The following is a 25,000-nucleotide window of genomic DNA, read 5'->3' on the forward strand; positions in this document are numbered from 1 at the left end:
GGAGATGGAGATGGAGATGGAGATGGAGATGGAGGAGGAGGAGGAGGAGGAGGAGGAGGAGGAGGAGGAGGAGGAGGAGAGGAGGAGGAGGAAGAAGAAGAAGAAGAAGAAGAAGAAGAAGAAGAAGAAGAAGAAGAAGAAGGAGATGGAGATGGAGATGGAGATGAAGATGAAGATGAAGATGAAGATGAAGATGAAGATGAAGATGAAGATGAAGATGAAGATGAAGATGAAGATGAAGATGAAGATGAAGAAGAAGAAGAAGGAGGAAGAGGAGGAGGAGGAGGAGGAGGAGAAGGAGAAGGAGAAGGAGAAAGAGGAGGAGAAGAAGAAGGAGAAAGAGGAGGAGAAGAAGAAGGAGAAAGAGGAGGAGAAGAAGAAGGAGAAAGAGGAGGAGAAGAAGAAGGAAGAGGGGGAGAAGAAGGAGAAAGAGTAGGGGGAGGAGGAGGATGAAAAGAAGAAGAAGAAGAAGAAGAAGAAGAAGAAGAAGAAGAAGAAGAAGAAGAAGAAGAAGAAGAAGGATAAGGAGAAAGAGGAGGAGAAGAAGGAGAAAGAGGAGGAGAAGAAGGAGAAAGAGGAGGAGAAGAAGGAGAAAGAGTAGGGGGAGGAGGAGGAGGAGGAGGAGGAGGAGGAGGAGGAGGAGGAGGAGGAGGAGGAGGAGGAGGAGGAGGAGGAGGAGGAGGAGGAGGAGGAGGGGGTGAGGGGGGGAAGCAGAAGGAAGAGAAGAAGGAGAAGAAGAAAAAGAAGATGAAGAAGAATTAGAAGGAGAAAAAAGATCAGGGCGGAAGGGGAGGGAGGAAATTCCAAATATAGAAAAGGAGTAAGGAAAGGGATGAAGAAAAAGGTAGGGGAGGATTGAAGAAAAAGAAAAGACAAGGGAAGGAATACCTGGAGAAGAAGTAAAGGAAGAACTGGAAAAAGATTATCGCGAGCAGACGAGAATCCTCAACCATTTTTCTCGGAGATGAAATCAAGTCTCATCATGCCTTTAGAGTCTTGTCAGTGCTTCCCTTTGACCCTTGCGTTTGTATTGTCCTTCTCCCTTTCTCCCCTCTTTCTAGCCTTCCTCTTGCCCTTCTTCTTCCCTTCCCCATCTCCGTTATCCCTCTCCCCTCCTCCCTCTCTCTCGCCTTGTTCCCTCCTCTTCCCTTCTGTAGTCTCTAATCACACTTCCTTCAGTTTCTCCCCTCTTCCTCCTTCCCCTATCTCCCTCTCCTCCTCTCCGCCCTTCCCCTCTTCACTCACCTTCTCTCTTTGTCTCGTCTTTCGTATCAAATTTTAGTGTTCGTGCGCGTGTTTGGGTCTTTTCTAAACAGCCTGAGAGGCATATACAGGGCAGGGTTTGGCTAGCAGGTCATGGGGAGGGGAGGGGGGAGGGGAAAGGAGAGAAGAGAGAGGAGGAGGGGAGAAGAGAGGAGAGGATGAAAGGGTAAAGAAAGATTAATACGGAAAAATAATGAGAGAAGAAGGGTGTGAAGAAAAAAAAAGAATAATGAATAGAAGAGGAATATTGAAAAACCGTACATGACAAAGAATGGAGAAAAAACGATAAAGGAAAAATAAATGAAGAAAACCATGGGGAAGTAAAAAAGTGGAAAAGAATAAAGAAATTGGAAAAGAAATTAGAAACAAAAAGATAATCTTACAACCGAAAAAAAACAAGAATAAAACAATAGCCAAACAAGAAAATTCCAAAACGAAAATAAAGATAAGATCAAGAGATAATGTCCGGGAAATGCCAAGAAAAACAAACAAAACATTAACAGGAAAAGAAAATCAGAGAAAAAAAGGGGAGAGGAGAAGCAATCTTATTAAGTTGTGTCTCGCCAAGGCCCGCCGACGCCCGAGCAGTGCCAGCACGCGCGGGGCCGCCGCTCTCGTGCGCGCCGGGAGGCCGGCCTGCGTCTGTGCCTGCGGGGCGTGCGGCGAGGGGCTTGCGGCGCCCAGGTTATGGTGACCCTTGTTCTGTTTTTTCCCCTCGATGTTTATTTCGCTTTCTCTCTCTCTCTCTCCCTCTCTCTCTCTCTCTCTCTCTTTCATCCTCTCTCTCTCTCTCTCTCTCTCTCTCTCTCTCTCTCTCTCTCTCTCTCTCCTCTCTCTCTCTCTCTCTCTTTTTCTCTCTTTCTCTCTCTCTCTCCCTCTCCCTCTCCCTCTCCCTCTCCCTCTCCCTCTCCCTCTCCCTCTCCCTCTCCCTCTGGAGAGAGAGAGAGAGGGGGGGGATAGGATAGGATACAGAGACAGAGTGAGATATAGATAAAGAGACAAGAAAATTAGACCCCCATTCTCGTGGCCTTTGGCAGCAATTCATCGCCGGGATTGCTCGGGTCATGGGACTGCTGGAGCTTCACGCAGTAAATTGATGAGAATATCGACAACCTCTGATATTTAGAGCTTTTTACACTAATGGAGTTTGGGCGTTGCTCTCACTGTATATTTAGGCGAGTGAGATATTTTACGTTAGTTTTCTCTCTCTCTCTCTCTCTTCTTTCGATCTTGCGAGAGAGTTGGCCTTGTGTCTTCCCGTTGCCTTTGTTTTTTTTGTCTTGCGAATTCGTTCTCACCGTTGTGCGTGTGGGCGTGCGCAGAGGGCGGAGATGAGGCGAAGTGTGAGGGCGGAAGTGATGAGGCTTTTGTTGAAATGTATGGAGATAAGTGGGTTTGCGAAAGACGTGGATTAAGCAGGTGGAAAAAGGTGATTAAGTGTGTATTAGTGGGTGAGGGAGTGTGAAAGTGGGATTCCGAAGTGGTTTTCCTTGCGGTGGGTATCGAGTTGTCACGGGTAAAGGCAGATCTCGTGTGAGTGCATTATCGGAGGAAAATGAGATATTGAACAAAATCGGAATGCCCATTGACCAGCAGATTAAAGGAATCAAAGCATACTCGACTCAGAGACACAGGCGTAGGATGAAAAGAGGAAAGACGCACATAGGATGCAGCGCGCCCCTCAGACAGGTGTAGGAGTGAGCTTCACCCCCTCTCCTCCCTCACCTCCCCCCTCCCCGCCCCCCGCCAGGGAGTGGAGCAGGTGAATTCCTGCAGCATCCAGCCGTCTCGTGGAAATCCTCTGACCTTTGCTCATCTCCTCCGGCGGACTCGCAGGATAAATCACTTACCATGAGAGCGAGATCTTCGAGCGAGAGCAGCATGGCTTCCAGGACGGAATACATTAGCCCGGGTCTCAGCTAGCCTTCCAGGGAGATTAGCGTTGCTTGGAGCCGCGCTTTTGGGATGGAAAATGCTGTCTTGGGGATGGGGGGGGGGGGGGGGGGCGACGGAGGGGAGAAGGGGGGGCCAAGTGCAAGGGATATTGCATGTTAGGTAAAGGTAAATAGAGGGAGGATGGGAGGTGGGAGAAGAATATGGAGATGGATAGAAGAAGAGGAAGGGGGGGGGGGGAAAGGGAGGAAGGGAGAGAGGGAGGGAGACAAGGAGAAAGAGAACATTGGATGGAGACGAGGAGAGAGATAGAGGAAGGGAGGGAGACGAGGAGAGAGATAGAGGAAGGGAGGGAGACGAGGATAGAGAGAGAGAGAGAGAGGAGAGAGAGAGAGAGAGAGAGAGAGAGAGAAGGGAGAGAGAGAGAGAGAGAAGGAAGGGAGAGAGAGAGAGAGAGAGAGGAAGAGAGGGAGAGAGAGAGAAAGAGAGAGGAAGGGAGAGAGAGAGAAAGAGAGAGGAGAGAGAGAGAGAGAGAGAGAGAGAGGAAGAGGAAGGGAGAGAGAAGAGAGAGAGAGAGAGAGAGAGAGAGAGAGAGAGAGAGAGAGAGAGAGAGAGAGAGAGAGAGAGAGAGAGAGAGAGAGAGACAGGCAGGCAGGCAGGCAGACAGAGAAAGTTAGAAGAAAAGGGTAATAAATGCGTAGGAGGGAATGAGCAATTAAGCAAGAGAGTGAGTCAGAAAAGCGCAAGTGGGTGTTTGCGGCCTCCTTGTCCCCGTCTTCAGTCCTGAGCTGCAGCCAAATCGCCCAACAAAGGCCGTGGCGCAAATCCCCCTTGCCGGTGGAGCACAACGCTCATGCAGCAGATGCCACGCTATTCCAGAAAGAAGCGGGTCTATTTAAAGAGTTTCTCCCTGGCACTCCTCTCATCAGCGGAAGGAGACTTTGAAGACTTCCAGTAAATCCTGCATTTTTAGATCTCTCGGTCGCCCTCGTCCTCGAATTCACTCTTTATTCCTTTTTATTTTTCTCTCTCTTCTTTCAGGCCTTTTCATTGATTCTCTGACTTTTTTGAGGATGGTAAAAGAGGTCTTTTTCTTTCGCTTTTTCTCTTTCTTATTTGTTGAGAGATTTTGCGCTTCCATAATTGGAAGAACAGTCTTTGGTCTTCATTCGTCTGCTTCTGTCGTCACAAGTGTTATTTTGTCTTGTCTTGTTTGTCCACGTGGCTTCGTCCTCGCTTTCTTTTTTCTCTCTCTTTTTTTTTCTTTTCGTTTCTTCACTTCATACATTTCACGAGGGAGCATTGGGAGAGGAAGAGAGGGACGCACGGACGGACGGAAGGAACGAGCGATCAGGAGACAGAGCGCATGTTTGCCAAGCGAACGCGTGTGTTCCCCTCGCTCTTGTTTTCCTCTACATTTCCTGGCGAGAAAACTCCGGTGATGTTCCGGTAATCAGTGAGTCGCGTCCTCATCCTCTGCCGGTGCTCATCCATTTCTCTTTTCTTCTTTCTCGTCGTTTTCCCCCCTTTTCCGCCCTCGCTCGCAGGGTTAGAGCCAGGGGACGCCCTTCTCCTCCCTCGCATCGGCCCCTTCCACTCGGCTGGAGAGTTCAACTTGGTGAACATGAGCACACAATGGCGGACATGAGGGCGAAAAAGGAATCCGTTTTCCGTGTCTGTTTGTGCCAGACGGGGCCCGGGCGATACGTTTCCATTTTAAGACGCGTTGGGGAAGGCTACTCTTTTTCTTTCTTTCTTTCTTTCTTTCTTTTTTTCATTATCGTAATTATTTGATATTGGATATTGTTTTTTTTTTTCTCCGTTCGTTCGTTTTCTTTACGCTTTCCGAGAAACCTGGTAATTGGATCGTCCTTTTCTCCGGCACTGATGTCTCGTCGTGGAATTCAGTTTTCCTGCTGCATGGAATCTGTTTTCCTGTGTGCCGTTGTATTCTCTTAAGAAATTGGCAGTTTTTGTAACTCAGATGAATTTCGTGGTGATGGTGAACAAAGGCATAAATAAGATAATCGGTTTATGTCGCACTTTTATATAAAAAAAAAAAGTGTCAGATGATCAAGCACAATCATAAGTCCGGGATGTTTGCATATCGGTCTCGTTCACCTTGTTCAAGCACAAACCACTTTTCCCGGAAAGACAAATTCACAAATAGAACTTGACTCAATTACTCAGCCGTATCCCTCCTCCTCCTCCTCCTCCCCCTCCTCCTCCTCCTCCTCCTCCTCCTCCTCCTCCTCCTCCTCCTCCTCCTCCTCCTCCTCCTCCTCCCCTCCCCCTCCTCCCCCTCCCCCCACCCACCCACCCACCCCTTCAGCGAACGCTTGATGGATGTCCTCATCATCGCTCGAGGATCAGCCGCCCTCCTTCGTTAGGATCCCTTTCTTGTGATGTTGTGACGCGTGGGAACTTTTTTTTATTATTATTCGTGGGCGGTAGTAAGTCGTTTGTAATGTGTATGTATTGCAGCTGTTTAGCCTCTCTCTCTCTCTCTCTCTCTCTCTCTCTCTCTCTCTCTCTCTCTCTCTCTCTCTCTCTCTCTCTCTCTCTCTCTCTCTCTCTCTCTCTCTCTCTCTCTCTCTCTCTCTCTCTCTCTCTCTCTCTCTCTCTCTCTCTCTCTCTCTCTCTCTCCTCTCTCTCTCTCCTCTCTCTCTCTCCTCTCTCTCTCCTCTCCCTCCCTCTCCCTCTCTCCCTCCCTCCCTCCTCTTCTCTCTCCTATCTCTCTCCCCTCCCCCTCCCCTCCCCCTTCCTAGGTACGCTCACGCCCCCATCCGGGTCCCGTTAGTCCCGCCGTCACCCACATGCGCCTCCAGAGGTCTGCCTTTATGCTCGCTGTCACCCTCACCGCCCTCGTCCCGGCACTCGCGCGGCCTGTCCTCTTCACCCTGTCCCGGACCTGGGCAAAAATGCTAATGATAAGTAAATAAAATAATGTTAAAGAAATGCGCAAGATCAGTGGGCGAGAGAGAAAGGACGAAGAGAAATGGGGAACTAAAAAAATGGGGATGGGATTAATTATGTGCGATGATGGTAGGTAAATTTTGAGGGAAGAAGGAATGGGATTGGGAAGAGAAATGCAAGAAAAGGATGAAGGTTTAAAAGAGCTGTGTTCGAGAGGGAGAATGAGAGAGAGAGAGAGAGAGAGAGAGAGAGAGAGAGAGAGAGAGAGAGAGAGAGAGAGAGAGAGAGAGAGAGAGAGAGAGACAGACAAAAAGAAAGAAATAAGGTAAAAAGAATGACAGACACGCAGAGTACGAAAGAGACAGACAAACAGACAAAATACATGCAGACAGACACGCAGAGTAAAAGAACAAGTGAGGGGGTGGAGGACGGGAAACGTGTACAGAAGAAGAGAAGTGAGTGAATAAAGACCAAGAGAGCATGGGGCGGGATATGTGAGACTTGTAGACAGAAACGGATGATACAACCCTCCCCCTCCCATCCGCCTCCACCACCTCCTCCTCCTTCTCCTTCTCCTTCTCCTCCCTGCCTCTCCTGACTCTGAGCCGTGTTGCATGCGAGGCGTGATCACTCGTGTCACTTTTTGTTTGATGTTGCGCTCAACACCCGTCGGCGGATTGGGACTTTAAAGATTCCGTATTTTTAACAGGTTTATTGATGTTATTGGAGGTGACACAGCGTCGGCGGCGGCTGTCTGTCCCCTACTCGGCAGGCGAAAGAGGAGGGGAAGCGCGGGTGTTATGCTAGTTATAGAATTGCTTTGGTGATAATGGGATGTGTGCGCGGGAATGGCAGAGCAGATGCTGCCTCGGTTGCCAAAACTAATTTCGTTAACTCCAAAGGGCTTTAGCTGAAAGCATCATCTCCGACCCGCCCCGACTATTACTGCCTCCCTCGCGCGTAAAGTACCCGGAATAATCCACGTCTTGCAGGTGGGAGGTGACAGTGACAGTGACAGTGACAGGGGCGGCGACAGACAGTGAGAGATATGCGTAAGGGAACTGTATGCCAACGAACAATGAACAATAATATCTATTCTCTGTCGCCAGTCTTGTATAAACTTGTCATTATGTCTTCACTCAAAAAACGGACGTTTTCACTAATTATCTCTCTTCCTCCATTGCAGGTTCCACAAGGTAAAGACAAACAGCTGACTGCGTTGGAGTATCTGTGGTTAAGTGCTTGCTTGCTTGCGTTCTTCTAGTTTACATTGAGAGGGTAAGTTAGCCTTGTGTTGTTGGACGTGTGTGTGTGTGTGTGTGTGTGTGTGTGTGTGTGTGTGTGTGTGTGTGTGTCTGTGTGTGTGTGTCTGTATCTGTGTCTGTGCGTGCGTGTGTACGTACGTGCATGAGTAGGTATGTGTTTGTCACTGGTTCATGAATTTAATATTTCTTTATTCACCTACTAACCCACTTTCACGCCTCATCCAACCAAGTATCCGCTCATGCATCTGTTTTATCAGATGCATACGGATATCACGTGAAAGATAGTCTGCGTGCCAGTTGTCCGTTGCTGATGGTGTCATTATCGTTATTACTCCGGCGAAAACGAATTGCAGTAGTGATTAGCAAATTTAGAGGATTGGTGCATGAGGAATTGTATTGAGCGTTGGCGACGGAAATGAAGATGAGTATAGTTGTGATACTGATGGTGATGGTGATAATGGGGATGAAAAGGATGACGGTAATGGTGGTAATAATGGTGATGATGATGATGATGGTGATGATAGTGATAATGTGATTAGTGATGTTGATGGTGATAACATACAATGGTGAAGAGTGGTAAAGATAAAAGTGTATATTAAGGGAAAAATGCTAGGTAAAAAAGGAAAATACTGCAACTAAAAAAAAAGTAATTAGAAAACAACAAATATTAAGAAGGAAAATTAAAGAAGGGTGAAACGAAAAAAAATGATCCAGAAGGAAATGAATTAATAACCGAAAAAGAAAAAAGAGAAAGAAGCAAAAATAAACAAAAGCAGGAGAAGAAAAAAACAATAAGAAACAGATAAGGAAAGACAAGAAAAATCAAAAGGGAAACAAGTAGAAGAATAAAACAAATATAAAACGGAAGGAGAAGAAGAAGAAGAAGAAGAAGAAGAAGAAGAAGAAGAGATCAGGAGAGGACGACGAAGAAAGAGAATAAGACCAAGAAGCAAACTGCAACTGCTTCTTAAAGCGAATGATTCCCAAGTAAATTGCAGCGCAAACACGAGTTCCCTCCGCGGCCTCCTCATCTCTCCTCGAAGCCAACCTCGCGTCCGTGAGGCTCGCATGAAGATTCCGTCGCGTGGGGTTTATTTCGGGATTATTTCGGCTTTATTGTCTTCTGTTTTGCTTTCAAGTCGCTTTTTCTTATTTATTTTTTTTAGGGGGAGGGGAGCTTTTCTCGTTCTTTTGTTTTATTTATTTATTTTCTTTTTTTCTTTTCTTTTCTTTTTGTATTTTCTTTTCTTTCGTTATGGGACGAAGATGAGGGTTTTGTTTCTGGGAACCGATTTTTTTTTTTCGTCACGTCCGTTTGCTTTAATCTTGTTTATTTATTTATTTTTTGTTTTCATATTAGTGTGTGTTTTCGTGAATCGTTTCCTCCTTTCTAAAAGTTTGTGTCCCTTGGATCCGTGTATTACTTCTGGAATCACTTCCCCCTCCGCCATAGCAGCTAATTCCCTCGAACTGCCTCGCTAACGCGCCTCCTTTAATGTGAATTTCCACAATCGACGGAGCCAAGTCATTAGCGAGGCTGAGACGCGCGCAAAAGTTTCTAATTAACATCGTATCGTTGTTCTTGCGTCACCAGCTGGGGACACTGCATTATCACGTCTCCCTTCCCCCCCTTTCCCCTTCTATTGCCGCTCGCTTTTACGTTTTTTTTTCGGTTCTCTGTCATTCGGTTTGTTTTGTCGATCTCTCTTTTTCTCTTTCTTTTTTCCGTCTCCTTCGTCTCTGCTTTTTCGTTTTTGTTTTTTCGTCTTTTGTTTCTCTTATTCCGTATCACCCATCTTCCGCCCCCCCTCTCTCTGTCTGTCTGTCTCTCTCTCTCTCTCTCTCTCTCTCTCTCTCTCTCTCTCTCTCTCTCTCTCTCTCTCTCTCTCTCTCTCTCTCTCTCTCTCTCTCTCTCTCTCTCTCTCTCTCTCTCTCTCTCTCTCTCTCTCTTTTCCTCTCCCTCTCCTTCTCCCTCTCCCTCTCCCTCTCCCTCCCTCTCTCCCTCCCTCCACTCTTCCTTCCTTCCCTCCCTCCTTTTTTCCCTCCTTTCCTCCCTCCCTTTTTCCCTCCTTTCCTCCCTCCCTTTTCCCTCCATTCCTCCCTCCCTCCTCACTTCCTTCCTTACTGCACTCCTCACCCCTTTCCCTCCCGCCTAAATCAGCCAGAAAATAGTTTAATATTCCTGGAGGACAAGGAGGCAAACAGGCAGACAGACAGACAGGCAGACACACAATTACGTGGGTTCCTATGCTTTGTATGCGTTCCCGAGGAGGCAGGTGAGGTGCACGTGTCAAAAGCAGGGGAATTGGTAGTCGAGTTGTGATAATTATATTGTAGTGTGCGGTGGGCGGGCGCAGCGGGCCGGATCCTGATTTATCATGCCTGTTAATAATAGCGTCAGCGTGTAAAGTCTTTACTAACGCTTTATATTCTGGTCTCTATTTGTTTTTTGTTTATTTTTGTTGTTTTTTTGTTTGGTTGGTTGTTTTTTGTCCTCTCTACGTTCTCTGTTCTCTACTCTCTTCTCTTGTTTGTATTCTCTTCCCTTATTTTCTCTTCTTGTCTACTGGTTTTCTTTCCTCTACTATTATCTTTTTTTTTTCTCTCCTCTCCTCTACTCTCTCTCTCTCTCTCTCTCTCTCTCTCTCTCTCTCTCTCTCTCTCTCTCTCTCTCTCTCTCTCTCTCTCTCTCTCTCTCTCTCCTTTATTCTTCATCTTCTTCTCACCTCTGTACTCTCTACCTTTACCTTTTACTCCCTTCTCTTCGCTGATATCGTCTTCCGTATCATCTCCCCCGCCGCTCCCTCATGTCTCGCCTTTCCCCGCGTACGCGATCTTGCTTACTGAGTCCGGGGCGGAAATGGCTTCACAAGAGTCGCCCGATGACGAACGCAGCCCATTTGACACGCGGAAGGTTTTAAAAGGCCGAGAAAATGGAACGTCCTTCGACCGGCGTTTGGGAACTGGGCTCTGACTGTTGAATTGGACGCTGATTGGGCTCAACGAGTGTCAGGCGAGAGTGACTGGGATGAATGCCCTCCGAGCGGGTAATTGTGAATGGGTTTAGGGAAAAAAAGTAGTTCTTCTGTGAAAGTGTTTTTGTGTTTGTTTTGTCTCTTTTATTGTCTGTCTCTCTTTTGTGAGTGTGTGTGTGTGTGTTTTTAAAGCCTTTAGCCAGTTTGAGAGGAACGTCTATTGGTTTTAACGCGCCTCATCACCCACGAGATAACGAAGCGAAGTGTGTGTTGAATCGCTCCCCAAAGGGTCTCCGAGGCGGGGCCGCTGCGGGGGGATTGCTTGAGACGGGGTAGGGGTGGGGGGTGAGGAGGAGAGGTCTTGCAGAGTAGAAGCTTTGTTCATTTAGTTGCTGATCTGTCCGTCTCTGTGTATGTGTATTTCGCTATCCCCGTCTCTGTCTCACATCTCTCTCTCTCTCTCTCTCTCCTCTCTCTCTCTCTCTCTCTCTCTCTCTCTCTCTCTCTCTCTCTCTCTCTCTCTCTCTCTCTCTCTCTCTCTCTCTCTCTCTCTCTCTCTCTCTCTCTCTCTCTCTCTCACTCACTCACTCACTCACTCTCATTTTCTCTCCCTCTCCCTCTCCCTCTCTCCCTCTCCCTCTCCCTCTCCCTCTCTCCTTTCATCATTTCCTCCCTTTTCTTTCCTTCCTTCCCTTTCTTTCTCTCTCTCCCTCCACTCCCCTCTCCGTCAACTCCTCTTTCTCCTATCTCTTTCTCCCTTCTCTCTCCCATTTCTCCAGCTCCAATCCCGCCCTTCCCGTTCGCCCGTGTTGTTGATTGACCTCACTCCGTTTTAATATCTCTTGCATGACCCCCTTCGTTTGATCCAAGTTGATTGAATTATCTTTCATTCCATTTTATTTAGCGGGTGATTTACTGGCATCCATTTTCCGCGTCGGAATTATATTTGCTCTCTTCCGCTTCCTCTCTGTCTCTGTCTGTCTTTCTCTGTCTCTTTCTCTCCTCCTCTCTCTCTCTCTCCTCCTCTCTCTCTCTCTCTCTCTCTCTCTCTCTCTCTCTCTCTCTCTCTCTCTCTCTCTCTCTCTCCCCTCTCTCTCTCTCTCTCTCTCTCTCTCTCTCTCTCTCTCTCTCTCTCTCTCTCTCTCTAAAAGGCTAAAAGAGTTCGAAATTTTACCCGGTTTGCTGCGGGCTTGAACCGTTATTTTTCCCATTTTATTAGGGATAGTTATTGAAATTAGACGTTATTGGATGTTATTGGGTCGAAGCGCCGTTAACTGTTGGTAGTCATTTTAAAACTTTCGTTATTATTATTGCTGTGTGTGGGGGGGTTGTCGGTTATTTTGTGTAACCAGCGTAGCGTTTTGTGTGTGTTTTAGGTATGTTAGATTTGTGTGTGTGTGCGTGTGCGTATGCGTGTGCGTGTGCGTGCGTGCGTGTACGGTTATATGTATTTTACGTATCAATATATGTATGTTCACGCGTATGTTTGTGCGAATGTGTAGATGTAGATGTTTACACAGTTCTTGTTATTGTATTACCTTCTTGTGACGTAATTTGCATGTTCTTATTCACTCCGCTGCTGAGATATTCATGCCGCCGCGATGGGAGGTCGTACACACGCAGGCTCGTGTCGTTGCAGCTATTAGGAGAATGCAAATTAGTTCACGTCCAGTGAGTTGGCGGAAGCTGCATAGACTGGCAGATAACAGCGCCTCTATCTCACTCTTTTTTCTTTTGTCATCTCCTTCTTTTCATCACCCTCACCTTTTTTTTCTTCTAATTCTTCTTGTCCTTCCTTCTACTTCTACCTTCTTCGCCCTATTTTCTTCTTCTTCTATTTCTTGTTCTTTTTCTTCTTCGTCTTCTTCTTTCTCTGCCTACTCCTAATTGTTCTCACATTTGTTGGTTAATTTCCCTGAGCCGTTATGGGAATCTTTATGCGCTTAGTCTGGCATGGCTTTCACAGCACTGGCTTTTTCGCTCTTGACGGGCCTTTAGTGGGACAGTTGTTGCACCTGTGGCGTTTGTCCCAACTCTCCCTCCCTCCCTCCCTTTCCCTTTCCTTGCTCCTTTCCCTTTCCTTCTGCCCCCGCTCTCTCTCTCTCTCTCTCTCTCTCTCTCTCTCTCTCTCTCTCTCTCTCTCTCTCTCTCTCTCTCTCTCTCTCTCTCTCTCTCTCTCTCTCTCTCATCTTCTCAGCTTCTCAGCTTCTCAGCTCTCTTTCTCTTCTTCCTTATTTATTATTATTTTTTTATGATCTCTACTAATTTGATTTTCCTTTTCTTTTCTTTTTTTACCCTCACCCCCCTCCCCTTATTTTTTACACGTTTGAGGGAAATTTGTTCATATTTAGGAGACTAGAATACGCACTTTTGCAAATATTTCCTCCTTTTTTTACCGTTATTTATTAATTAACTAATAATTATTATTACTATTATTATTATTATTATTATTATTATTATTATTATTATTATTATTATTATTGTTGTTGTTATCAATATTAATAATATTATTATATATGTTTTTTGCTATGGAAGTGAGAAATACCGCGAAATATTCATTCGATTTTTTTCCCTCTCTCTCTCTCGTGGGAATATAATAAGTGTGGAAACGCCACGGCGAAGGGGACACACCGGCCGCAAGATGACGCTATTTAGATGTGAGAGCGAGGTTGCCGGCGTGACTGATATTGAACTGTTAACATATCGCTATCCTTCCGTGGCGGTAACGGCGGCTGCTTGGGCCAAGTTGAGGGAAGGTTAGGAGGGGGGGGGTCCGTATTTGCGTGCCCGTCGCTCGAAACGCCAGTTTTGGGTACGTATCGATGGGTGAGGGTGTGTGGATGAGGAGATGAGTATCATAGGATGGGTAATAATGGTAATAGGTAAGAAAAGGCAAGAGGGAGAGAGAGGCGGAGAAGGAGAGAAGGAGTGGGGGGAGAGAGAGAAGGAGTGGGGAGAGAGAGAGAAGGAGTGGGAGGAGAGAGAGAAGGAGTGGGGGAGAGAGAGAGAAGGAGTGGGAGGAGAGAGAGAAGGAGTGGGGGGAGAGAGAGAGGAGTGGGGGGAGAGAGAGAGGAGTGGGGAGAGAGAGAGAAGGAGTGGGGAGAGAGAGAGAAGGAGTGGGAGGAGAGAGAGAAGGAGTGGGGAGAGAGAGAGAAGGAGGGGGGAGAGAGAGAAAGGAGTGGGGAGAGAGAGAGAGAGAGAGGGAAGAGGAGAGAGAGAGAGGGAGAGAGAGAGAGGGAAGAGAGAGAGGGAGAGAGAGAGAGAGAGAGAGAGAGAGAGAGAGAGAGGGAGAAAGAGAGAAAGGGGAGAGGGAGAAAGAGAGAGAGAGAGAGTGGGAGAGGGAGAAAGAGTGAGAGTGGGAGAGGGAGAAGAGAGAGAGAGAGTGGGAGAGGGAGAAAGAGGGAGAGAAAGAGTGAGAGTGGGAGAGGGAGAAAGAGGAGAGAGAGAGTGGGAGAGGGAGAAAGAGAGAGAGAGAGAGAGAGAGAGAGAGAGAGAGAGTGTGTGTGTGTGTGTGTGTGTGTGTGTGTGTGTGTGTGTAAGAGCGAGGGGGAGAGAGAGCGCGAGAGTAAGAGCGAGGGGGAGGAAGATGAAGAAGAAGAGGAAGGGCAAGAGAGAATAATGGAAGAGTATATTGGATAGCGCCGTGATTCTGTCTCAAAGGATCTTGCCTTCCATTTATTTACTTGTTTGTTTATTCACCTCTTGATGTGCGTTTGTTTCTTTTGATTATATACTGTTTTATTCATATTCTTATTCTTATTATTTTATTGTTGATATCACTGCTATGATTTTCACTACTTGTTACCTTCGTTTGCTTACATATTTGCAATTTCGCCAAACTAAATTCAACTGCGAAGTCTTTCTTTTTTCTCTCGCAATGTTGCAGACTTTGCAGCGTATCGCCATGAATCTGCTGCGCCTCATTTGATATTTGTCACACAAGTTGCCACTTTCATTTTTCGTGCTTGCTTGCATTTTGATGATTCAGGTTTGGCATCGTCTGTGTGTTGGCGTTCATGTATGTGTGCGTGTGTTGTTATGTGGCTGCGTCTACGTCTGAGTCTGTATCTTTACATGTCGGGGTGTCTGTACGTGCATGTGTACGCACATATGTAACTGTACGCAAGTGAGCGTGGGTGTTTTAGTGTGTGTGCGTACATTCATGTCTGCGCACATGTGTGCGTGTATGTTCCGGGCGATCCAATCCAGGCAGACAGACTGCCAGAAAATCTGGACAAAGTTATCAGTATATTGAATCCCGCTGGTAGGAGGCGGTAAGATAATGATAAGCGACAGGCACGCCCCGCCGGAGTAAATGCCAAGTCACGGTAAGTAAAAGTGACTGTTGCACCTTCGAGTTGCCGTATACATGGCGGCCGCGGTCTCTCCCGCGCCCTCTCCCTCGCCCCCAGTGCGTGTGTTTGCGCCTTAGGACCCACGGTTTGAGTTCCAGGCTTTTAAAGCGTGCGCTCACTTATTTATGATGTTTATTTAGATTATATATTTATTTAATCATTAATTTTTTAGCCCGCGCGGTTCATGCGGTCTTTGAGGGGAAGATGTTTGTGCGATCAGAAAAATTACATTTTTTCTTTCATTCTCCTTTTATGGGTTATTTCCCTCCTCCCCTTCCTCTTTCGCCGTCGCTCTCATCCCCCATCTTCGTCTCCTCGTCTCCTCCTCCTCCTCTTAATCCTTCATTTCCTTTACTGTCCTCCTCCTCATCCTTTCATATCGCCTTAATCCTAATATTAGTTTCCTCCCCCCGTTCCAGGCTCCTCTTCTTCTCCTCCCTCTTTCTGCCTTTCATTTTTGTACCTATTATTTCCAGAGACCACCACTCCATCGAGAATAAGGAAGGGGAGAATGGTGGAGGGAGTAGAGAGAGAGGGCTTGGGGGAGAGGGAGGAGGCACAGGGAGAAGCAGAGACAGAGGGAGAGGGAAAGTTCCCTGGGGGAGGGAGCAGGTGGCAGGAGGGAGCAGCGAGCTAACAGCAGGTCGTGACGTGCCCGTTAGTGTCACGGCTAATTAGGAGGAGGGGGTCGATTTGTAACTAATGATAGATAGGCTTGCGATACGGCCGAGGAGGTGGGAGAGGGGGGGTAGTAAGGGAGGTATGGGGGAGGAAGCAGTCGGAGGGCGGGAAAGGAGAGAGGGATGAAGGGAAAGGAAGGGAGGGGAGGGAGGGATAAGGAGAGAGGAGGAGAGGGGATAGGAAAAAGGGAAGAGCGAGGGAGGGGATAGGAAGGGTGGGACAAATAACGGAAGGGTAGGAGAAGGAGGGAGGCATAAAGAAAGGAAAGAATGGGGAAAAGGGATGAAGGGAAGCTAAAAGGAGGGGGAGCGGGTGGGCGAGGGACGAACGAGGAGGAGGGGGAGGGGGGGGGCTTCCGGAGACGAGGACCTGTTCTGAGGAGGTTTACCTGTCTTAATAAGGGGCGGGACGGCTGTTGCGACGGCTGTTTGTCTCTGGGACTGCTGATTGCGAAAGATGCCTGGGTGATGCTGGGACGCTGGGGACACTGGCTGGTCTTTCGGGTTATTTTCTCTTCCCCTTCACTTTCCAGCTCTTTTCTTTCCTTCTTATTTCTTTCTTATTTTCATTTACCTTTCTTTCTTAGTTCCATTTCTTATATGATGTTCAATCTGAATGTGTACGTGTAATATATTTCTTCTTCTTCCCATGTCCTATACTCGCTTTCGTCCCATCTCCCCACATTATCTGTTTTCCCTTTTTCTTTCATTCTCTCCTTCTCACCCTCCGTTCATCAAAGACTGCCCCGGCACTCCACACTCCATCCTCTACTCCAGCATCGTTCCCTGTTGATTTGCCTCGACCTCCCCCCCCTTCCTCCCCTTCCTTCCCTTCTTTCCCTTCCTTTCTTTCCTTCCCTTCCCCCCCTCTCCTTCCCCGATGTCCCTTCCCCGGGGTTGCAATTCGGTTGCAGGACGTTCTCAAGGACTCTCTCACTCGGGGACGTGAATTCCGAGATGCCTGTCTCCGTCTGCGCGACACACTCGTTTGACAGACGTTGACGCACTTGGTGTCTCGTGTGTTGCCAGCCATTGACCGTATCGACGAGCGTTTACGTGAGAACAGATGAAGGACAGAGAGGTTGCCTAGAAGACTGACGCTGACATCCCTTTGCGAGACAGGTTGACACGTACGGCGTGTTTTGTTTTTGTTTGGGTAGATACACCACGTTTTTATACTGATGGCTTTTTTCTTTCTTTCTTTTTACCCAGCGATGGCCCTCTTTTACCCAGCGATGGCCCTCACTTGATATTAATTCTACATCAGCTGAGCATGAATGGTCACGTTCCGATGTCGTAGCAAGGATTTTTGAACCGCCATTTGCATATTATCTATTTATTTTTTCCTTGAAGGGCAATGTAATGCCGAGAATCTGAGGTCGCGCAGGTGCCTGACGTCACACTGCGTCACAGATTGCGTCAGACGGAACTTAGGTTACCGCAGACTTCTAATTAGAGCAGATTTGCCGTTTGCATTGTTCTCTCTCCCATTCTCTTTCTTCTCTCATCTGTCTCTTCTCGATTTTTCTCTTTTCTTCTCTTCTCTTCTCTTTTCCTCTAATTGTTCTCTTCTCTCTCTCTCTCTCTCTCTCTCTCTCTCTCTCTCTCTCTCTCTCTCTCTCTCTCTCTCTCTCTCTCTCTCTCTCTCTCTCTCTCTCTCTCTCTCTCTCCATATATATATATATATATATATATATATATATATATATATATATATATATATATATATATATATAATCCTGTCTTCTTTTCTCTCACACTTATTTAGAATCTAAAGTGTATGTTAATGCCCCCTCGCCAGAATCTCTTCATCCTGCGCTCTCCCCTCCCCTCCCTCTCCTCTCCCCCTCCTCTCCCCCTCCTTTCCCCCCTCCTTTCCCCTGCGTCCGACTCCCCCACCTCGAAGGTGTAGTGGGAAACAGGTATTCATAAGCAAAGTTTCACAAGCAATTAAGTGAGCATGTGGGGGAGGATGATTGCGGGGGAGAGAGGGGTGGTGGGGGAGGGGGGTGAATGTCAAGATTTGCTTTCCGTTTGGACGTCCTCGTATCATGTCGCTGCACGCACAAGAGGAGGGGGCATTACAGAAAGAGAGAGAGAGAGAGAGAGAGAGAGAGAGAGGGAGAGAGAGGGAGAGAGTGATAGATTAAGAGAGGTTGAGAGAGAGTGAGAGAGGAAGAGAGTATGAGTTAGAGAGTTATGGTGTTATGGTTTCAGTGTACTTGAGGTTTCGCTCTTTGCTTGCTTGTTTGCCTGCTTGCTTGCTTGCTCTAGGTTTTAATATTCCCCTGATTTCCCGATTACTGCTTGCATTCCAGCTCTTCTACCAACTTACTTACGACGTACCTGCTTACTTGTCTCCATTTTTGCTTGCTAGCTTGTCTGTCCACCTGCCTGCCTGACTGCTTGCTAGTTTGCTCATCTGCCTTCCTGCCAGCTTGCCAGTTTATCTACCTCCCAGCCTGCTTCCCTGTCCACCCGCCTGCTGGGATGACCTGCTTATTGACGCGTGTGATTAATGGCGCGGTGACTGCCCAGCGCGGAGCTAACGAGAAGCTTATGCTTATAATTATGCGCTTGTGATGACGGACCTTGCTTACCAGACTTGCGTTTACTTGTACACGTAAATAACTCAGGTTTTTGTCTAAATATTATGATTATTTTAATTATGATTTTCTTTTTTTCTTGAAGTATTAAGGCGAGAAACGCCAGATGATCCTGGATGCAGGTGTGCGTACAGGTGTAGGTGTAAGTATGAATTAATAGAGGGAGAGAGAGGGAGAGAGAGAGAGGGAGAGGGAGAGGGAGAGAGAGAGGGAGAGAGAGAGAGAGAGAGAGAGAGAGAGAGAGAGAGAGAGAGAGAAAGAGAGAGAGAGAGAGAGAGTAGAATTGGAGGAAAAACGCAAGAGAGGGAAAAGCGACCGAGTGAAGAGAGGAGAGGAAGTCCTCGTCTAGCGAGAGACGAGTCGAAACGAGCGTCGTCTCTGATTCCTCCCGCTTCGATAGATCGAGTCTCACAGAAGCATCGCGTCCAATAAATTCACTTTTCTCGTTATTCTAATATCAGCGTATCTATTTCCCGTAAATCCCCCTTGTGACACTAACAGAGAGAAGGTGTCGCCGTTATTCATGGGCGGCGGCGGCGGCGAAAGCAATTCCGTCTCTTGATAAACGGCGCCGATGTTGTCTCCCCCGTTGTGGCTGTCTGGGCCTCGTCCCCGCCGCGGCATTTGCATCGCGCCCGCGGCAAAAATCGGGAACTCTGACTCCGGCTGCGGAGGCCAGAGACGCGGAGGACCTGCGCCAGGAGCTGGTGTTGCACAGAACGGAGTGGAGTTGCATTGCAGTTGCAGGTTATTATTCCGCCGGTGTCCGGGTGCGGCTCGGTCAACAAGTACGAGTTTCCTGTGTCGGGAAAGTTGGAGGTTACGCCGGCGCGAGTCTAAATAAAAGCGTTGATGAGACAGAGTAAGGTTGAGGCCGGCGTTTTAGTGCGGGCGTAATTTCTGGGTTGGCGTTACAGCTATTTCGATGGGATTTATACGCTTTGATATTGCAACAGCCTTACAGAATGATTCTCTGAAACTTTTGTTGCGCTCTGAATCAAGTCATATGGATTGGCGGTAAAGGAAACATGCTATTTGGAAATGGCTTTTCCCCCAGCATCAGAAATTTCTTCTTTCCATTTTCATTTGCAATGTAAAATGTACAAAATTGCATATGTATACTGTATGTTAATTTAACTTGAATGCGGTTTCCATGGCGCTTCTAAAATGTTTGCATAATTTCCGGACGGCGGGGTGCAGGTTGCAGGTTACACCAGCGAGCAAGAGGACTCAACATGCAACTTACATGAGCTAAACAAACTCATCTGATGAAGAATGGCGAATGGCGGCACTCGGGCTGTGCAAGAGAGAGACGCTCCGGACAAGTTGCAAATTGGCGTGCGAGTGTTGATGGAAAACCGGAGGGAGGCAATTAAATTAATGGCCCCTTATTGCCTCAAATATGATTCGTGATTGTCGCCATTATGCTTTGGCTCGACATCAACATCTTGCTGGCATCAAAGGCGACGGCGATTTTCGTGCTCCGTCCTCTTGCCTCGTCACGCGACGGCCGAATCGAGCGGCGCCGCGGAGTGACGGCTTCATAGGGGCCTTTAGCGTTTGGTTTGGCCTTCCTTATCCTCTCTCTCTCTCTCTCTCTCTCTCTCTCTCTCTCTCTCTCTCTCTCTCTCTCTCTCTCTCTCTCTCTCTCTCTCTCTCTCTCTCTCTCTCTCTCTCTCTCTCTCTCTCTCTTTCTCTCTCTCTCTCTCCCCTCTCTCCCTCTCCCTCTCCCTCTCTCCCCCACCCTCCCTCTCCCTCTCTCTCCCTCTCTCCTGAGTGCTAGTTCTTTATATTGTTGAAAAGGGGGGGGGGGTCGAAGGAGAATAAATATTTTTCTTCTTCCGCGGCGACGAAGAGACATCATTTCGGATCGCTCAGACGTTGTGATCAAGTCCTTAGCCCGGCCGCCCCGTCGCTCGTTTCGGGTCCCGGCGAGAGAGGCCTTCGACGCGACAGGATCCGATTAACGACCGATCGCCGAATTTTCACGGATTTGGCCCCATGTCACGACGGAGGGAACGGCGACGGGGCGCTCCGGCTGGGTTGGGATGGGGGGGAGCGGGGGGAGCGGGGGAGGGGGTAATGAGTGGGTTTAATTGCTATTCTCTCTCTCTCTCTCTCTCTCTCTCTCTCTCTCTCTCTCTCTCTCTCTCTCTCTCTCTCTCTCTCTCTCTCTCTCTCTCTCTCTCTCTCTCTCCCCTCTCTCTCCCCTCCCCCTCCCTCTTCCCCTCCCTCGCTTATATATATATATATATCTATATATATATATATATATATATATATATATATATATATATATATATATATATATATATATATATATATATAAACATATTTTATATAAATATATATAGAGATAGATAGATAGATAAATATAATATATATATTCAGTATATATTTTATATTACATATATGTATATATTTTATATATCTATATGATATATAGGGGGCCGCGGTGGCCGAAGGGTTAGAGCGTCGGACTCAAGACTGTCACGACGGCAATCTGAGTTCGAGGGTTCGAGTCACCGGCCGGCGCGTTGTTCCCTTGGGCAAGGAACTTCACCTCGATTGCCTACCTAGCCACTGGGTGGCCAAGCCGGCCCAAGTCAAGTGCTGGTCCCAAGCCCGGATAAAATAGAGAGAATGATTACCTAAAAGGTAACACCGGCACTCTCCGTGGAAAGGAACTGGGGACCCTACCACGTACGCACTCCAAGAGCATCACAACATGAAAAAAAAAACTACAAATAAGTATCATGCTGTGACCACGGCCGCTCAAACATGAGCCTATACCGTTGAAGAAGAATATATGATATATATGTATATATTTAATACATTTATATAATTTATATGTATGTGTGTGTGTGTGTGTGTGTGTGTGTGTGTGTGTGTGTGTGTGTGTGTGTGTGTGTGTGTGTGTGCATATTATGTTTATATATAATATATATATATTTATTTATTTATTTATATATATATATATATATATATATATATATATATATATATATATATATATATATAAAATATATTATATACATTATATATATTATATATAATATAATATAATATATATATCGCGCATGTATTTATAAGGGTGCGTGTCAGCGCGAATGCATAGACCTGCAATCGTTTACGTAAGGAATAAGAGCGCAGTATTCTAACGTAATGAGAAGCGCAGCGGTTGGTACGCCTTGCATGCGTCTCGGGGCGAAGACGGCGAGGCGGGAGGTCGCGCCGGGGCGGAAGTCAGGCTACCATTGTTTATAGCTTTTGTGTTTCGTTCATTAGCAAAATGGCGGTGGCCCCGCTCGGGTTTTGTCTCCTGCAGTACCCGGGCTACTGGTTATGCTACATGAAAGAGTGGAGACAGAGCGTGAAATGCGGGAGGAGCGGGAGATAAGAGTATTAAAATGCGGGAGGTGTTTTGGTTTCAATGTTGAGCTGTTGAATGAGGGGAAGGGGTTTGAAAAGGGGACGGCGAGAGGGATGAAGGTGGGAGGGAATTGCAAGTATCTCTCTCTCTCCCTCCCTCTCTCTCCCTCTCCCTCTCTCTCCCTCTCTCTCCCCTCTCTCTCTCCTCTCTCTCTCTCCTCTCTCTCTCTCCTCTCTCTCTCTCTCTCTCTCTCTCTCTCTCTCTCTCATTCTCATTCTCATTCTCATTCTCATTCTCATACACGCTTTCTCCTTTTCATCTTTTTCCTCCATCACTTGGCGAAACCCGCACACTGTAACACCTCCCTTGCACTCGCGTCCCCCGAGTTCTTGGCGTCACCTCCGACCTATGCCTTGACCCGCCTCCTGCCAGGGAAAGTTTGGCCAGAAACGCCCGCCGTGCGACTCTGCGACTGCAGTGTGTGAACGTCCCTCAAATGGACCGCTTTGTACGTGACGATCACTCCTGCCTCCCTCTCTCCTCTCCCCCCCCCATCCCTGGCTTCAATCCTTTCAATCTCGCACATTTTAATGAAGTGGCATTCTCGGCATTCCGGGAAGCGCCGTAATCCTACCCCGGCGCAGGTCGGGATTGGCTCATTCTCAGGAAGGTCAGAGAAAGTGCACATTGGTCACATTCCAACACCTAGTGACCCTGTGCCTCCCCTTCCCCACTCTCTCCCCTTCCTCCTCCCCGCCCCTACTTCCCTCTACCCCCCCCCCTCCTCCTGCCCTCCCCATCTCTCCTTCTCTCCCCCTTGCTCCAGATTATTTCCTCTACTCGTCGCCCTTGTGTGGTTTCCTTTCTTCTCTTGATTGGTGTGTTATGTGCGAGATCTTTCGGCCGCGAAGTGGCTTGTTGTGGCGCGTGTGAAGGGAGGCTCCAGCGCCTTGTTATCTCATGTTGGATTTCGCTTACAGTGGCATTCCTATTCCCATTTGCAACATTGCCTCGTAACTGTATTGTTTGGGGGTTGGGGGTGCCGTTGGCCTGTCTCTTGCACTTTTATCAGCTCACTTGCATATGGACTCGGACAGAAGGCCGGCCGTTAGTTGCAAGTGGCCTGCACGGCGCGTCAGCAAAGACGTGCTCTCATACCGCATCTCTAGCCAGACATAACGATGACGACACGGCTTGTTTTGACACAGCTGTTAACCAAGTGAATGTCGCTTAGCGCTAGGCATTTTCTCAATATTTTGAGCAAAACACTTGCACTCGAACGCGTACTCACGCAGACACACGCGATTTAACCCCAATTTGATTTAGAATTCACACTAGTAAGCAGTATGCCAACAAAATTTCGAATTCATAGATAGATTAGCAAATAAACGAATAAATAACAGATAAATAACCCTACATGAAATCAGCTCAGATACACGTTCTCTTTAAATCCCGTTCTTTGATGTCGGAGGCTGGTAAGCGTTTCCTCTTTTGCCTCTAAATATATGCCCTGTAGCTCGCATCTTGAATACGGCCGCTCATATTAAGGCTCCGCTCAAAGGAGATAGCTCGCCAGGAGGAGGAAGGGGAAGGAGTGAGGGGAAAGTAGGAGGGAGGAGGGGAAGGCCGAGAACGGGAACGGGAGGAGGGAGGAGAGGAAGAGATGATAAGGGGAAATGAAAAAGGTTCTGTGGGAAGGAGGTGGGACGGGAAGGAGGAAGAAGTGAAGGGGCAAGTGCAAAGGAAAGGTAGGAGGATGGAGCGGAGGAAGGCGAGCAATATGGAGGTCAAAGCAGCCGAGATCCTGAAGATATAATTTCTTGTGCCGTGGACACAGATCCCAGAGCCACCTCCCGCCAGGCCAGCCATTCACGGTGTAAATACGGGGGACGGCTTGGGAAGGGGCGCTCTTGTTCACTTATTAGGCGTCGCAACAGTGCGGCAGGGGACTAAGCAGGGGGAGGACAAGGGAAGGAGGGTGGTAGGGGGAAAAGAAGGCTGGAAAGGGGAAGGCAAGGGAGAGAGGGTGACAGGGGCAAAAGAGTGGGGAGAGAGGATTGTGGCTGGAAGAGAAGTGTGAAGGGGAAGCCAGGAAGGGTGCAAGTGGAATCAGGGAGAGGAGGGCAAGGGAGGGAGGCGTGACAGGGGGATAAGGAGGGGCACGATAGGGTGGATGACAAGGAGGATAAGAAAGGGGAGGCCAAGGGAGGGAGTGTAACAGCGAACGGAAATGAAATGTAGGGGAAGAGGAGAAACGGAGGGGGGGGGAGGGGGTTCAAGAGGAAGGTCGTCGTTATTACGAGAACGTTTATCCTGTCGTGGATGTTATCGATCTCGGAGATGAGAACCTCCGTGATACTCGGGACTGATTCGCTTCGTGGGAGTGGAGGGAGAGGGGAAGGGAGATGAGAGACGGACGGTCAGACAGATAGATAGATAAAGACGGACGGACAGACGGACGGACAGATAGACTGTGCAGGAAAAGTGAGTGATTGATTGAGAAGACAAAAATGGATACAGAAAGTCCCAAGAAAAAAAAGTATCCCACCAAAAGAGTACGAGCAGAGGGAGAGAGGCAGAAACCAAGAATCAACCGACAAGAAAGCATTAAAGAACATCCCTCTACACCGCCACCCCCCCCCCTCCTCCCCTACCCTGAGCGAGCGTGCCATTAAGCCAAGCACGAGGTCCGTAGACGCGGGAATGTCCCACTCGACGCCCTGAATACAAGCCTGTAATTCACCAGCGCTGCTCAACTCGACGAGGCTTTACGCTAATTGAATTGTCATAAAGGCGCTCACAGCTTATGAAGGGTAGGGGGAGGGGGCAGGGGGAAGCGGCGGTTGGGCAGTGGGAGCAGCTGGTTCAAGGCCGCACTGTGGAACTGCCGACCCTAATTACCTGGCGCTTTGAAGTCTTTATCTCGCAAATTATTCCTTAAACTGACGACTTGTAGATGCGCTTGGTCGAGTGGGCCTTTCCGAGGTTTGTTATCGAGCGCTGGAGTGAGTGATTGATTTGGTGCGCGCGCGCGCGTGTGTGTGTGTGTGTGTGTGTGTGTGTGTGTGTGTGTGTGTGCGCGCATGCGTGCGTGTATGTATGCATGCATGCATGCATGCATGCATTTAGGTACTCTATGTATGTATAGGTGCAAGAAAGACCCAAGGCAACGAGGTGGGCGGGGGGGGGGGGGGCAAGAATGTTTGCATTAAATTCGTATTTGCTCAGTGTGCTTGAATAGGTATGTTGACGGTTGCATAATGCCTCATTTTTTATTCCTGCCTCGTGTAACGCAAGCACTCATAAAGACAAATATTAAACTGCGTCCGCTATTTACACAGCAGTCCCCTGTAATGCGGCAACACCCCCTCCCCCACCGCCCACGCCCCCAACCCCCCCAATGGGCGTCTCAGCTCAGTGAATCGCTGCCTTTATTTGGGGTTTCCTGTGGTCTTGTTATGTCGTTGTAACTTTCATGTGATTCTGGTTTATTGGCATTTGTCTAATATATAAATCACTGGTCGGTCTGCGAGATTAGTCATTTATTGCGATATTAAAAGGTCATTCGGTGCCGACACAAGAATACCAGAGAGACGAAATGATTGGCACCAATTAAGGTGACAGATAATTCCTTTTATCTAGAAAGATTCGGATTGGATAAGGACTAAAGTATT

At 47.8% G+C, this 25,000-nt stretch overlaps 1 long non-coding RNA gene across 1 annotated transcript in view; it reads left to right on the plus strand.

The window, feature by feature from the left end:
* Positions 1-8,983, plus strand: part of LOC119580257 — a 184,482-nt gene extending 175,499 nt beyond the window's left edge. Inside the window, exon 6 of the long non-coding RNA XR_005229352.1 lies at positions 7,259-8,983. This is a non-coding gene — a long non-coding RNA (uncharacterized LOC119580257). The remainder of the gene's footprint in view (positions 1-7,258) is intronic.
* The last annotated feature ends 16,017 nt before the right edge of the window (positions 8,984-25,000 follow it).

The sequence above is a fragment of the Penaeus monodon genome, chromosome 13, assembly GCF_015228065.2.
Source record: "Penaeus monodon isolate SGIC_2016 chromosome 13, NSTDA_Pmon_1, whole genome shotgun sequence".
NCBI classification, from domain to species: domain Eukaryota; kingdom Metazoa; phylum Arthropoda; class Malacostraca; order Decapoda; family Penaeidae; genus Penaeus; species Penaeus monodon.